Raw genomic sequence first — 16,064 nt, 5'->3', positions numbered from 1 at the left:
AATTAAGAAATTAAGATAGGATTAAAATAAATTAAGAAATAAAGATAAGATTGCTATTAGGTAGTTTGACACACAGCTGATAGTGGGAAAGTGCTTGCATTAAATAAGTTATATATATATATATATGTATATATATATATACATATATATATTAGAAAGATGGATGATAAAGATATAGATGGAGATACTATGACCCTATTTTTGAAAAAAAATAATAAAGTATTTTATACACATGTAATTATATCTCAGCATCTACTTGGTATTGGTTCTAGAAGATCCCCTCAAACATTAAAATCTATGATGCCCAATCTATGATGGCATGGAATTTGCCTATAAACTCTGTATTTCCTTCATCCCTCATATACTTTAAGTAACCTGTGTTACTTATAATATTAGATACAATATAAAAGTTATAAAAATGTTTTATACTATATTGTTCAGGGAATAATGGCATAAGAGTCTATACATGTTCAGTATGGATAAAAATTTTTCCAAATATTTTCTTCACATAAGTGGTACTTGAATTCAGAGATATGGGTAATTATCTGTACATTATAAACTAGATCCCACATAAACTTACATACAGAACAATATTGATAGGATATTCTCCACAATGTTAAAAGAAAAGCCTTTGTGAAGTTTAAGGCAAATGTAGAGTAGATTTCTTTCTTTCCTTCCTCTCTCTCTTCTTTCTTTCTTTTATCTTGTTGTGGACATTTCTATCTAAATTTCTATGGTACACATGTAGTAATTGAATAATAAATGAAATAAATTATAGCAAAACATATGGGTTGCATCAGCCTAACTTGAAGGTCCCTTTTGTAAACAATATGAGGTTCTGTGTGCCAAGTAAACAGAGTAGCAGCGTGCTTAGCAATGGAAAGATGGACTTCCACCTTCTGTCCCTGGGAGGTACCTAGGAAGAAAGTACCCTGTGGCATCACTGGTGCCTGAGCTGCTGGCATAGAGTCACTGGCATGGAGAGATGGAGACTCTTGTAACCTCACTGAAATCAAAGGCTAGTCCTCTGTGTGTTGGTTTCTAATGCCACAGTAAAGTAACTGGAGAGACATTACAGAGCAGTTTCCATGGTGTACTGAAGATAGTCATTGGTTAGGACATAATTTTTGCCTTATGAATGAATAGAAAAAATACTTTTAAGGTTTAAGACCCAAGAGACATTTTGAAGCAGGAGAATAAGAAACAACAGGAACCTCAGGTTAGAATGAGAGGAAATGGAATCTGATATCCTATGTCCTTCTTCATGCCTAAAGTGTGGGGAACCAGGAAACAATGATTAATGAAACAATGAAGGAACATGTGCTAGAAGAGACAGACTTACCTCAGATTTCTAGATTTTTGATAATGAGCAAAGCTTGATAATAATTTAGAGATAATAACTACAGAAATAGAATCAATTAACTTTGTAAGTGATTTGCATACATTTTGAAGGGAAAAGCCTGAGTCTGACACTCCCCTGGGCTCCTTGCATCTTCCCGCCTCAGGGCAGCAGAGTTAAAGGAACTAGGCATGGGGGTCATGCATGTGTGTGAGAGAGAGACAGTGAGTTCTTGTTACAGCATCCTCACCCTGGAAGAGTGTAGAAAGAATAAATTAAAAGCTATTTAAATGGAGATTAAGGAGTTGACAGAGAAAAGCCAATTAAGATAAAATAGTCTGGCTCTATTACTGTGACTGGTGATTATTTTACAACCTAACTAGGCCTTATAATGGCAAGTTTTGCAGTATCCTTTCCTGAGCCACCAAAATCTGAGTAGCCTTAGCCCCATGCTTTCTCCACCATGAACTAACTCTACCATGCATGCCTCAACAAAGATGGTGCTTTCCAACACTGTGCAAAATAAATCCTTCCTCCCACAAGTGGTTTCTTGTCAAGTTTGGTCACAGGAACGAGAATAGCCATCTCGGGGTCTGAACTTTTAGATGGCAGTATCCATCATTGGTTAGGAATTATTTGGCACTGCTTAAGTGAAAACAAAGACTCTTGAAATTGTGTTCAAATATCAGCATATCAGTCATTCTCTCAAACTGTAAGTAAATCAGTTTTTGCTAATTCTAAGAAAATCTTCTGATAGACTTTTGTGTATTGATATTGATATCTACACTTTGCCAATTTTTGTAACAGAGGAATGATCACTAACCCACATTTTCTCCAGTATCCGTTATTGTCTTGTTCTTCTGAGAAACTGAGAAATTCCCTGAATAAGGAAACATCCCCAAAATAGAATATCCGACAGTTGGTGTATAAAGTAAGATTAATGAAACTGTGTAGTTGGTGATGACAAGGTCATGCTGAGAAGTCACTGGAGATTAGGTTGTAACCATCTGTTTTTAATGTGATATCTTAATAAACACCACCACTTACACTGAGGTGTTATTACTGCTGGCTCCTGGATGTTTGTAGATTAGGCACTTGGGCACAAGGAAGAAACTGTTCATTCACTTGAGTTACCACGTGGAATGTTTACGGCCTACATTAAAACAGTGATCCCATTTTGAGGATTTTAGTGTTTTTTTTTTTTATTGCAAGGAACATTTGGTGAAGGAAATCTGGGCATGGAAAGGTTAGAATGACAAAGTTACTTGAACAGAAAGTAGACCTGGGAATTCAGAAAAAGTAAGAGAAGAAAAGCTATTTCTAACCTTTATCAAGAAGGAATTAAGTGGAAAAGTCTTAATTATGTATCATGAGCTTAGTAAAAGTAAAGAATTTATATGACTATATTATAGTTACAGCTGCCTACACATGTTATGAATACATAGATTTTGGCATGCTATATATAGTCAGCAAAATTTGTTTTTTTTTTCAGATAAAACATACATGATCTTCCAATGATTTTTTTGAAAAATAAAATCATTCCATTGATAGCAAGGGATACAAATGAGGTTCCCATTATCTTACAAAGATTCATTTTATGTTGTTACTTTTATTACATTTTTTGAATTATTTTTATTAATTTGTGAGAGAAAGAGGAGAGAGATAGAGAAAGAAAGAAAGAAAGAAAGAAAGAAAGAAAGAAAGAAAGAAAGAGGCAGATAAGGAAAAAGAGAATGGGTGTTCAAGGGCCTCCAGCCACTATAAATGAACTCCAGATACATGCAACTGGCTTAAGTGGATCCTGGGAATTGAACCTAGGTCCTTTGGCTTTGTAGACAAGTGCCTTAACCACTAAGCCATCTTGCATTTTTTTTTAAAGTTCACATGACTATTCTTTCCCCCCTTTTTTTATTAATTAGTTTTGTATCCAGAAAATACAGTCAGTTTGGTACCATTATTAGGCTCATCTGTGACTTATCCCTCCCCTTGGCCCCTGCTTGTTGAGGTATATGGGTCATACATTGTAGAGTTAGCCCTCAGTTATGGGTAGGATAAATGTCTCTGCATATCATGACCCGACATGTGGCTCTGACATTCTTTCTGCCCTCTCTTCAGCAAAATTGCCCTGAGCCATGTTGGGTTCATTTTTGGTCTGCTTCAGTGATGAGGTATTGGGGACCTTTGGGTCTCTGGCTCTCTGATTTGGTAGGAGTTAATTTTTCTCTGTGTTGATCTCCTTCCTCCTTGTGCTGGTATCCAGTTCACCAGGAAAACAGCACCCTTGCTTGTTTCACCAATATTTCTTAGTTTCAGCCGGGGCCCTTCTGAGGTATGATGGGGTGGCTCTTAGGATCTACATCTATCTGAAAAAGAGAAGCAGATTCTCCAATGGAGAGTAAGTTAGCACCAGGACAGATGAGATAACCCTTACTTTTTTATAGAGAATTTAATAGGTATTGACCCTCTTGTAGCCCACGATTGATGGTAGCTTGATAATGGAGAATGGGCTTATGTTTGGATATGATTCTGACTTGTATCCCAGCTCCAGCTATTGATCTTGTACCACTGAAGGGATCAGTTAGCCAAATCAAGAGCAGTTGGTTCTCCACCATGGCTGTGTGCCACTATTGCACTTGTGTGGGCATCACAACAGGTTATTTGCTGCTAAGTAGGTTAGATACTTGAACAGATATTGGCCATTTTCCCCCAGTTGCCCATGTAGCACCTTCTGGCACTAGACACGCTGACTGTCTGGGGTCTGACTATCTTCCAGCTTCCAGCCATGCCATTCCATTTTACATCGACCACATACAGTGTCTTCAGCAATAGGGTCTTACCACTAACCTTTGGTGGATCATCAAGTACTTGGACAGAAATCTGTCTTTCTTTTAGGAAACCTTGTAGGTCTCTGTGATCAAAAGCTCATTGTGGATGATAGCCACATGTTAGTACTGGGAGTTACAGATCAGTGCCCACTAGGAAAAGGAAGAAAAAGATAACTAATATATAAGAATTAGAGAGGAGAGAGAGAGGGAGAGAGAAAGAGTGAGAGAGAGAGAGAGGGAGGGAGAAAGTGGGGGAGAGGGAGGGAGGGAAGCTGTAGAAGATTAAGGTTGGTCGTCATCATACCATCTCCAGTGTTTGTGGCTCAGGTGTTCCCTCTAAGGGCCTGGTGAAGGTTCAGCCATTTGGTCTGCCTTTTAGGAAGTAGAATTTTATGGTATCATAGCTGTTTGGGTCTACCTTTGTGTTTCCCATCCCTCCATTGACCTCCCCTCACTCCCCACCCATCCTATTGTCTAGTCCATGAGATGCTTGCTGGGTATGTAAGGCATCTTGGGTAGATTCAGGTTAGGTGCTGTAGATGAGTGAGACTATGTGGCGATATATTTTTGTGATTGGGTAAGTTCACTGAGAATGATCTGTTCCAGGTTCAACCATTTTTCTTCAAATTTCTTTGTATTGCTTTTTCTTACTGCTGTGCAGAATTCCATTGTGTAGATATACCACATATTAGTTATCCATTCTTCTGGTGATGGACATATGGGTTGGTTCCAGATCTTAGCTATTATCTTATTGCATTTTGAAAGAACTGATACAACTGCTGTTTTGAATGTGGCCATCTTTTTCTTTAATTATTAAGTAGAAACTTTGTATGGGCACATGGTATGTTGGCACCATCATTTCTTTCTTCCCATCCCCCATTCCACTAAGGGCTGTCCTAAGTGGGATTGCTGGTATTCACCATGTAGTTGTAGGTTATGGTTGTGAGACAAGTGGTATGTCATTGTGGGAAGGGTTATATCTCTGCATATTCCCTCCAACCCTATGGGTTTTACATTCTTTCTACCCCCTTTTCCACTCCTGACCCTTGGTGGGTATGCCTTAATTCTACTTTTTTTTGTTGTTGTTGTATTTTGTTTTTCAAGGTAGACTCTCACTCTAGCCCAGGTTGACCTGGAATTCACTATGTAGGCTCAGGGTAGCCTCAAACTCACTACGATCCTCCTACCTTTGCCTCCTGAGTGTTGGGATTAAACATATGCACCACCACACCCAGCAAATTCTACTTTTGCATTGAACTCTCAACAGCTTCTGAATTTCTGTTTTGGTCTGCTCAGTGTTTGTCTTTACCACCCTGGCCCAGGTTATCAGGTTCTTCCTGGAAGCAGCATCCTTGCTCATCTTGCCAGTTCCCCTGTGGTTTCACCTGGGCCCTGGATGCTCTGAGGGGTGGTCCATCTCCTGTCTGAGAGTCAGCTATCTATTCTTGTCTTATTGGTAGATGATGATGGTGCTTGGTTCTCCCTGTTTTCTGAAAAAGAAAAAAGAGATTAAAACAATTATTTTTAATAGGTGAGATTTGGACTGGGTTCATTTGCCAGTACCTTTTGAAACTAGGCATAGTGAAACATGCCTATAATCTCCACAGTCCAAAGGAAGAAGCAGGAAGATCAGAAGTTAAAGACCATCCATGGCTATGCAGCAAGTTTGAGGGTAGCCTAGTCTATATAAGACCCTATATTAATGAGTAAATTAATGAACACATACATAAATAATAAACAAAGACTACAAGCCTCACCTGGTGGCATAAATTAATAACTCTAGGTTCTTGAGAGGTTGAAGCAGAGGATCATAAGTTTAAGGCCATCCTGGGCTATAGAATGAATTCATAACCAGCATAGGCAACTGAGACCCTGACTCAAAGGAGGATTGTGGATATAGCTCAGTAATAAACACATGCCTCACATCCATGAGACCTTAGGTTAACTTCCTAGTACTGTGTTTGTGTGTGTATTAGATTTTATTTTGTTTTTTTAAAGATCTATTTTTATTTATTTACTAGAGAACGAGAGAGGAAGAGTGACACATAGGGAAAGAATGAGCATGCCAGGGCCTCTAGCCTTGCAAGTGACCTCCAGACCCATGTTCCACCATGTGCATCTGGCTTACGTGGGACCTGGAGAATAGAACCTGGATCCTTAGGCTTCTCAGGCATGCGCCTTAACTACTAAGCTATCTCTCCAGCCCTAGATTTTATTTTTTTTTAATAATTTTATTTATTTCTTTATTTTGGGTTTTTGAGGTTGAGTCTCACTCTAGCCCAGGCTGATCTGGAATTCACTATGTAGTTTCAGGGTGGCCTCGAACTCATGGGCATCCTTCTACCTCTGCCTCCCAAGTGTTGGGATTAAAGGCATGTGCCACCACACCCAGCTTAGATTTTATTTTTAAACAGAAAAAATAATAGATAATGTATCTGAAAGTTAGTTATTTGAAATAGCAATTAATAACACAGATAAGAAACTAGAGCAAATTCAAAAAAAGTTATACGCAGGAGATAAATAATTTTTTTTTCAACATAGACATGTGACCTTTAATGTTGCCAACTTAATTTCATGCATTTGCGTCAGAATGTTTAGTTTACAAGTTTAAGGGCTCATTGTATAAATTTGCTTTGAGAAGTAAGCTTTTTTGTTTAAAGCTACAACGTCAATATTACCTCTTAGGTAACTTTTGATAATTTAACAACTGTGGACAAAACTAATAGTATTTTTTCAACAGCACCTTGACTGAATGTGACTTTAAAGAAATTAATATATTGAAAAAAATATATTTGGACCCTTGATTTTAATTGCACCATTAAAACATTTGACTTAAATTATTTTACCATTCCAGTCAGTGTACTGTTCTAATTTCTCACTGTGTAGACCCATTGGCCTGAGTCCGTATGTCTTGTTCACTGGTCTTTTTGTGCAATAACTGAAGGCAAGACTGATGCATTACTGTGTGATTACACACTGTACCTATTGCACTTAATAGTATGTGGGAACATACAGTCGCTTCCATTGTTTCACAAAATAAATATCTCATGTCAAACACCAGATAGGCATGTAAGTTATTTCTACTGAGTCCAGTTGGCTAAGGACAGAGCACCTGGGGCCTCCCCACCCCTTGTTAAATATCAGTTTTATAAGATGAATGGGGGGAGGAGGGGAAATCAAAGGACTTGCCACACTGAAATCTCAGGAAAAAAATTTTCTGCTTCTAGATTTGCTCCCATAAATTTTGAAGTCTATTGACAATTTTGGTCTGTTTGGGCCTTAGCACAGCTCACACAGAATACCCCCCCCCCCACCAAGTACTAAGGATCATGGGTTCAAAACAAGCCTCATTTTCTCTTCTGTTCAAATGTAAAATGAGTTGAATTTGACATAAGGACAAAAGTTGTGTTCCTAGATTGGAGTTTAGTAATGCTTGGATTTGGGACTTCATTGAACCCCCATACTTCCTCATGTACATTCTTGCCCTTAAGTATTGACCCATTCTTTTTTTTTTTTTTTAAATTTTTATTAACATTTTCCATGATTATAAAAAAATATCCCATGGTAATTCCCTTCCTCCCCACCCCCACACTTTCCCCTTTGAAATTACATTCTCCATCATATTACCTCCCCATTACAATCATTGTACTTACATATATACAATATCAACCTATTAAGTATCCTCCTCCCTTCCTTTCTCTTCCCTTTATGTCTCCTTTTTAACTTACTGGCCTCTGCTACCAAGTATTTTCCTTCTCACACAGAAGCCCAATCATCTGTAGCTAGGATCCACATATGAGAGAGAACATGTGGCGCTTGGCTTTCTAGGCCTGGGTTACCTCACTTAGTATAATCCTTTCCAGATCAATCCATTTTTCTGCAAATTTCATAACTTCATTTTTCTTTACCGCTGAGTAGAACTCCATTGTATAAATGTGCCACATCTTCATTATCCACTCATCAGTTGAGGGACATCTAGGCTGGTTCCATTTCCCAGCTATTATAAATTGAGCAGCAATAAACATGGTAGAGCACGTACTTCTAAGGAAATGAGATGAGTCCTTAGGATATATGCCTAGGAGTGCTATAGCTGGGTCATATGGTGGATCAATCTTTAGCTGTTTTAGGAACCTTCACACTGTTTTCCACAATGGCTGGACCAGATTGCATTCCCACCATCAGTGTAGAAGGGTTCCTTTTTTTCCACATCCCCGCCAACATTTATGATCATTTGTTTTCATGATGGTGGCCAATCTGACAGGAGTGAGATGGAATCTCAATGTAGTTTTAATCTGCATTTCCCTGATGACTAGTGACATAGAACATTTTTTTAGATGCTTATATCCATTCGTATTTCTTCCTTTGAGAACTCTCTATTTAGCTCCATAGCCCATTTTTTGATTGGCTTGTTTGATTCCTTATTATTTAACTTTTTGAGTTCTTTGTATATCCTAGATATTAATCCTCTATCAGATATATAGCTGGCGAAGATTTTTTCCCATTCTGTAGGTTGCCTCTTTGCTTTTTTCACTGTGTCCTTTGCAGTGCAAAATCTTTCTAATTTCATGAGGTCCCAGTGATTAATCTGTGGTTTTATTGCCTGAGCAATTGGGATTGTATTCAGAAAGTCTTTGCCAAGACCAACATGTTGAAGGGTTTCCCCTACTTTTTCCTCTAGCATTTTCAGAGTTTCAGGTCTGATGTTAAGGTCTTTAATCCATTTGGACTTAATTCTTGTGGATGGCGAGAGAGAAGAATCTATTTTCATCCTTCTGCAGATATATATCCAGTTTTCAAAACACCATTTGCTGAAGAGGCTGTCTCTTCTCCAATGAGTATTTTTGGCATTTTCATCAAATATCAGGTGGCTATAGCTACTTGGGCTTACATCTGGGTCCTCTATTCTGTTCCACTGATCTACATATCTGTTTTTTTGCCAGTACCATGCTGTTTTTGTTACTATAGCTCTGTAGTATAGGTTAAAATCAGGGATGGTGATACCACCAGCTTTATTTTTGTTGCTCAGCATTATTTTAGATATTCGAGGTTTTTTTTTGTGATTCCAAATGAATTTTTGGATTGTTTTTTCTATTTCCATGAAGAAAGCCTTTGGAATTTTGATAGGGATTGCATTAAATGTGTAGATTGCTTTAGGTAAGATTGCCATTTTCACAATATTGATTCTTCCAATCCGGGAGCAAGGGATGTTTCTCCACTTTCTAGTGTCTTCTGCAATTTCTCACATGAGTGTTTTAAAGTTCTCATTTTAGAGATGCTTTACTTCCTTGGTTAGGTTTATTCCAAGGTACTTTATTTTTTTTTGATGCAATTGTGAATGGGAGTAATTCTCTGATTTCATCCTCTGTGTGTTTGTTGTTAGCATATATGAAGGCTACTGATTTCTGTGTGTTTATTTTGTATCCTGCTACATTGCTGTAGGTTTTGATCAGCTCTAACAGTTTGCTAGTAGAGTCTTTAGGGTCCTTTATGTATAGAATCATGTCATCTGCAAATAATGATAGCTTGATCTCTTCCTTTCAAATTTGTATCTCTTTTATGTGTGTCTCTTGCCTTATTGCTATGGCTAAGAGTTCCAAAACTATATTAAATAAAAGTGGGGACAGTGGACACCCTTGTCTTGTTCCTGATTTTAGTGGAAAAGCTTCCAGTTTTTCCCCATTTAGTAATATGTTGGCTGTAGGCTTGTCATAAATAGCCTTTATTATATTGAAATATGTTCCTTCTATTCCCAGTCTCCTGTGACCCATTCTTATGTTTATTTCATCAGTTTACTAAGTACTGTATATTGACCTTTAATCCCAGCTGGGAGGCAGAGGTAGGATGATCACCATGAGTTCCAGACCACACTGAGACTACATAGTGAATTCCAGATCAGCCTGTGGTAGAACAAGACCCTACACCTAACTTAAAAAAAGGAGCGGTGGGGGCTGAAGAGATGGCTTGGCAGTTAAGGAACATGCCTGTGAAGCCCAAAGGCCCAGGTTCGATTCTCCAGGTCCCACATGTAAGCCAGGTGCACATGGTGGCACATGCATGTGGAGTTCATTTGCAGTAGCTGGAGGCCATGGGTGCCCATTGTCTCGAATATCGATCTTTTCAAAGATTACCTACATAACCACCGTGTAACTGAAATTATAGCGTAAAGCCTTAGGCTGGTGTAGTGACCAAGAGGAAGTTTGCTTGCATAGTTTTCTTTAATGTTTGGAACTCAAGATGCTGTGTCGAGGGTTGTGGCGCAGGCCTTTAATCCCAGAGGTAGGAGGATCACCATTAGTTCGAGGACACCCTGAGAATACATAGTGAATTCCAGGTCAGCCTGAACTAGAGAAAGAACCTACCTTGAAAAACAAAAACAAAAACAAACAACAACAAAAAAGATGCTGTATGTATGTGTGTATATTTGTAATTTTTTTGGTTATTGAGGTAGGGTCTTAGTCCGGCCCAGGCTAACCTAGAATTCACTCTGTAGTCTCAGGGTGGCCTTGAACTCCTGGCTATCCTACCTTTGCCTCCAAGCGCTAGGAATAAAGTCGAATAACACGTTTAGCTAAAAACCTGTATTTTTAAGTCTAATGTAATGGTTAACAACCTGCAGTTAATCAAACATTAATTTAGGTAGCTTATCCAAATGGATTTCGCAGATGTACTAGTGATGGAAACCCATCAGGGCATCACTCGACCACTGAGCACATGGTCAGCCTTTCCCCTCTTTTTCCATCAGGGTTCCCACAAACTGCCTGCCAAGGGTAGTTAATTACAGACCCGAGTCACTGCCCATACACTTGGTTTCAAGTTATGTTTGGGCTGAGGTGGATAATGGTTAAGGCGCTTGCAAAAGTCAAGGAGCCTAGGTTCGATTCCCCAGTACCCAAGGTGGCGAATGCATCTGGAGTGAGTTTGTACACCAAAGGCCCTGGAGCGTCCATTCTCCATGTGCCTTTCTCTTTCAAGTAAGTATGCAGCTCCTGTCCAACCCAACTTCCAACCTGATCGCACATCCCAGTTGGGTTGGAAATCACCCAGGGCAGCGGACATGTTGTGGAAGAGAAAAGCGTGCGAATACGCGTGCCCTGGGCACTTTAGCCTTGAGTGAACACCGCCTGCCCCCCTCCAGGCCCGGGAACGGGGATGTGGCTCGCGGTTAAAGGGGCCACCCGCGGCGGGCCAAGCGGCCCCAGTTATGCGCGAGAGTGTACTGTGGCGCCGCAGCTAGACCTCCGCGGCCACGTGCAGGTGCGGCGGGGGCTCAAAGGCAGCATGGAGATAAATAATTTTTTGAAATAAGTTTTGGACCCTTTCCTTTTATTCATAGGAGTATTACTCATCTTTTCATGTACACTATTTATTTTGTTATTATTTATTTATTAATTTTCAAAGGTTATAGTCTTATTTTCCCCTTTCCCTGAGCCCATCCTCATTGGGGTTATTGGGCTCACTGTGGGGTAATTAAGGCCTCAGTTGATCTCTATGGAGGAGTGTGCTTCAGAAAATTCAGCTCTCCTCACATCCATGAAGCTTATAATGTTCCCAACACTTCTTCCCCAATGTTCCCTGAGCCTTGGCAGGTCTGTTAGAAATCTTATTAAATGCTTAAGTTCTTTGTACCTCCTGGGTTTCTGCTTGGGTGTGTTTTAGTTAACCACTGTGTGTGTCAACATTTCTCTGGAATTGGTTGTCAGGCTAGCAGTGGGAGTAATACTCATGTCACTACTGCTTCTGTGTCTCTCTTCTGGGCCATGATAGTTGTGGTATGTGGCACAACTCCTGGAAAGCAGTCTAGTATCTTTACTTGTCATACTGATGAATCTTTAATCTCCCCATTATTATTTATTCTCTGCTGTCTGTAAAATAAAGTGGTGAGAGTAGCTTTGATTTAGGGGGTTATATATGGTGATTTGAGATACTTTTTTCTTGATGAATGTGCCTACTCAACTTAACCAGAGAGCACTGGGGTCTTCTCTCTGGGGCCTATGAGAGTTTTTATCATGAGGTTGTCACTTGATTTCCAATACCAGGTGTAAGTCCTCTCTCACTGAGGAGGTCTCATATCTGGCAAAGGGTACTTGGCCACCTGCTTGGACTGAGTGCCACTGTTGCACAAGTATGTACTTTTGCCCAGGTGGTTAGTTGTGTAGCTTACAGGATTCCCTTATTCATGCTGTTGATGATCTTTCTTCCTCTGCAGCTCTCCATGAGCATCTTCCAGGAGAGAGCTGGTTTTTCTCTGAGTTCCCATGTGGTCTCTGAGTATCCTGTGACAGCTGTCTGTCATGTTTTCAGGAATAGGGTGTTACCTTTTAGCTTTGATTTGTAACCAGGTGTTTTGGCAATGGCCAGCATTGTTTTGAGGACCACTTGGATCTCCCTGACCAAAAGCTCAATGTGTTGGGGGAGGGAGAGTTAACTCAGTTCTGGTCCAGAGATTCACTAGCCAGAGTCAATGGTTTTGAGATTAAGCTTTTCAATCTATTACTGGGCTCCTCTGTCTAGATTGTCCACCCAGTTTTACTGGGGGTTATATCTTCTTCGATTGTAGCCAGAAGGAAGGTTTCTATTCTGTTGATTGCTTTTGTCTTAGGTTTTGTAATACCTCTCCCCACTTTCCTTTCCCTCTAGTCCTCCCTTCCTAACACCCCAAGCTTTATCTTCTTTCCCTGTACTGGTCTATTAGGAGTCTCCTCCTCTTCTCCTTCCCTATTTCCACTTTCTACTAGTCTCATTCTAGTTCTATGCCCTTATTACTAATGGTAATTCCTATTTATATTCAGCTCCAGCTGATCTAACTTAGGAACCGCCCATGAGAGAGAACATATGGTGTTTGTCTTTCTTAGTCTGTGTGGCCTGGCTTAGAATGTTATTTGCAAGTTCATGCCTTTTCCTGAGAATGCCATTATTTTGTTTTATCTTACTGCTGAGTATAATTCCATTGTGTATTTGTACCATATTTTTATTAACCATTCATCACCTGATGGGCATCTGGACTGATTCCATTTCCTAGCTATTGTAACTAGAGTGGTTGCAAACATTGTTGAGCAAATATCTCTGTAGTAAAAATAATGGAGTCTTTAAGGTGTATGTATGCTCAGGAACACAACAACTGGATCAAATAGTCGATTTATTTTCATCTTTTCCAAGAATCTCCATGCAGATTTCTACAGACGTTTTACTAGTTTGCACCCTCACCAGCAGTGAACATAAAGGTTATTCTTTCCCCACAGCCTCTCCAGCATTTGTTGTCATTTGATTTCCCAATGAATGCCATACTGAATTAAGTGAGATGGAATATCGAAGTAATTTGGTTTTGCACTTCACTGATAACTAAAGATGTTGAGCATCTCTTTACATGAGTATTGGCCAATTGTATTTCTTTCTTTGAGAAATTTCGATTCAGGTCTCTGCCCCACTTTTATTAAATTGTTAGATTTTTTAATTGCTTTTTATTGTTTTTGAGTTCCTTGAAGATTCTAGATGTTAGACCACTGTCAGAGGTATACATGGTGAAGATTTTCTCTCATTCTGTAGGTTGTTTATTGCCTCAGTTGATGTTTTGCTAGTCTGTACAGTAAGTTTTTAGCTTCATGAGATCCCATTGGTTGGCTGATTTCCTAGGCTATTGGAGTCTTGTTATGAAAGTTATTCCCCATACCTGTGTCTATATATAACCTATATAGTGTACCCTGTTTTTTTCTTCCAATAATTTTACAGTTTTAGGTCTTATGATGAGATCTTTAATCCATTTGGAGTTTATTTTTGTGTAAGGTGAGAGAAGTGGATCTATGTTCATTCTTCTACATATAATGGTTACATAATTTCTCTAGCACCATTTGTTGAACATGCTATCTTTTCTCCAATTTGCTTTTTTTGGCCTCTTTGTCAAAGATGAGGCAAACTGTGGTTGGTTGAGCTTAAACCAGGATTTTCTATTGTATTCCATGAATCTATATGTCTCTTTTGTACCAGTATCATGACATTTTGATTACTATGGCTTTGGAGTACAAGTTAAAATCAGGTATGGTGATACCTCCAGAAGTATTTGAATTGCTGAGGATAGTTGTATAGATGTGAGATCTTCTTTTCTTCCACATGAATGTTAAGATTATTTCTTCTCACACTGTGAAGAATTTTGTTGGAATTATTATTGGAATTGTATTGAATCTGATTATTACTTTTGGAAGGACAGCCATTTTCACAATATTAATTCTTCTCATCCATGAGGATGGGAGGTCTTTCCAGTGTCTTATGTCCTCAGTTTCTTTGTTTAAACTCCAAAGAAGTTATGACATGCAGATTATGAGGGCAAACTCAGAAATAAAATAGAAAAAGGAGCATTAGAGAGAGAAAGAGTAAACTTGGAGTGCTAAGTAACTAACAAAAGGCAGACAAGCCAGGTGTGGTGGCACACGCCTTTAATCCCAGCACTCAGAGGTAGAGGTAGGAGGATCACTGAGAGTTCAAGGCCACCCTGAGACTACAGAGTGAATTCCAGGTCAGCCTGGGTTAGAGTGAGACCCTATCTCAAAAAACCAAAAAAAAAAAAAAAAAAAAAAAAAAAAAAGGCAGGCAAACAAAATGTTTGAAAATGAATGAATATAAATCAATTTGGCCCATTTAGTTTAGACATAATGCCCTTGTGCACATAAGCAGTTCCAACAGCAGTATTTGGTTTCTAACACTATAGTGTAATTACTGCTTTCAATAAAAAATTTAACCACTTAGGAAGAGTAGCTACATGTATCTTTTCAGTAAAGCAAGAAATAATTAGAGCCTTCAGGACTCCCCAGTGACTTCCAGTAACCTCATCGAGGAGGGTCCTCAGTGGAATGGAGGTGTGGGAGAGGGGATGTAAGGGTATAACTGTCTAAAGAAAGAAATTAGGAGTGATCTAGTAAAATTATGAAGAAAATTGAGTTTACTCAATAACTATTTGTGAAATACACTTATTTGAAACTTATCATCTCTAGCCTGTCCAACGGAAGTGACAATCATTAACAACAAACAACCTGCAAGTCATATTTTGTAACCTGTTTGCAATCACCCAAACTCAGTAGCTTTTAGACATCATAAATTCAGATAGCTCTCACTAGCCCATTTTCTTTTTCATGCTGTGTGAATATAATGTAGTCTCCTCACAGAGATTATTGTAAGAAAGTTGTCTGATGTCCTTGCTTTCATGGAAAACTAGGCCACTGTTCCTTGTGAGAAGTGGGTAGCAATGTGATTTACTTTGTCAAAGGTCTTAGTAACCTGATTGGAAGTAGATCTTTTGTTTAGACTACTCACAATTATCTCCAAAGAGTTGCTCTGAGCCTTTACTTAGGCCTCAACTCTCTCTGTAGGTTATTTTCACCCTATTCTACTTGAGTATAGTACTTGATTCCTATGGAGCACAGATGTATGAATCCCTCCTAAAAGGGCCTAATTCTATACAAGGACATCTAAAACTCAAAACCAAGGAATTGCTTATCATTGTCATCATAGACACTTTGGAGATATGTGAATGTGTATGTTTGTGTATGGGAGGGGTTGGACATGGGTGTGCTAGAACACGTGCGCATGAATGTGCAGGCCAGAGGAAAAACTTCAGGTATATTTTTTAGGTGTCATCCACTCTTTTTGAAACAGGATCTCTTATTGACCTACCACTCACCAAGTAGGAGAGATTGGTTGGCCAGTAAATCACTCATTTGACTATATGCTCCTCAAAATCAAACATTTTTTTTTCTATTAAGTTTAGTACCCACAGTAAAGGTTCAAGAAATTTCTTTTTAAAAATATTTTATTTTTATTTATTTATGAGAGAGAGAGAGAGAGAGAGAGAGAGAGAGAGAGAGAGAGAGAGAGAGATACAGAAATAGGCAGGTAGACAGAGAGAATGGGCG

The 16,064-nt window shown here is 39.0% G+C and overlaps 1 non-coding gene across 1 annotated transcript; it reads right to left on the bottom strand.

Annotated features, from left to right (window-relative positions):
* Positions 1 to 11,311: 11,311 nt before the first annotated feature.
* On the bottom strand, positions 11,312 to 11,444 carry LOC123459176. Its single transcript, XR_006636079.1, has one exon. It is a non-coding gene; the product is annotated as a small nucleolar RNA SNORA76 (small nucleolar RNA).
* Between the last annotated feature and the right edge of the window lie 4,620 nt (positions 11,445 to 16,064).

This window comes from Jaculus jaculus, chromosome 2 (genome assembly GCF_020740685.1).
Source record: "Jaculus jaculus isolate mJacJac1 chromosome 2, mJacJac1.mat.Y.cur, whole genome shotgun sequence".
Classification (NCBI taxonomy): Eukaryota; Metazoa; Chordata; class Mammalia; order Rodentia; family Dipodidae; genus Jaculus; species Jaculus jaculus.
The sequence above is the reverse complement of the archived record's forward strand: the minus strand, read 5'-3'. Positions and strand labels throughout refer to the sequence as shown.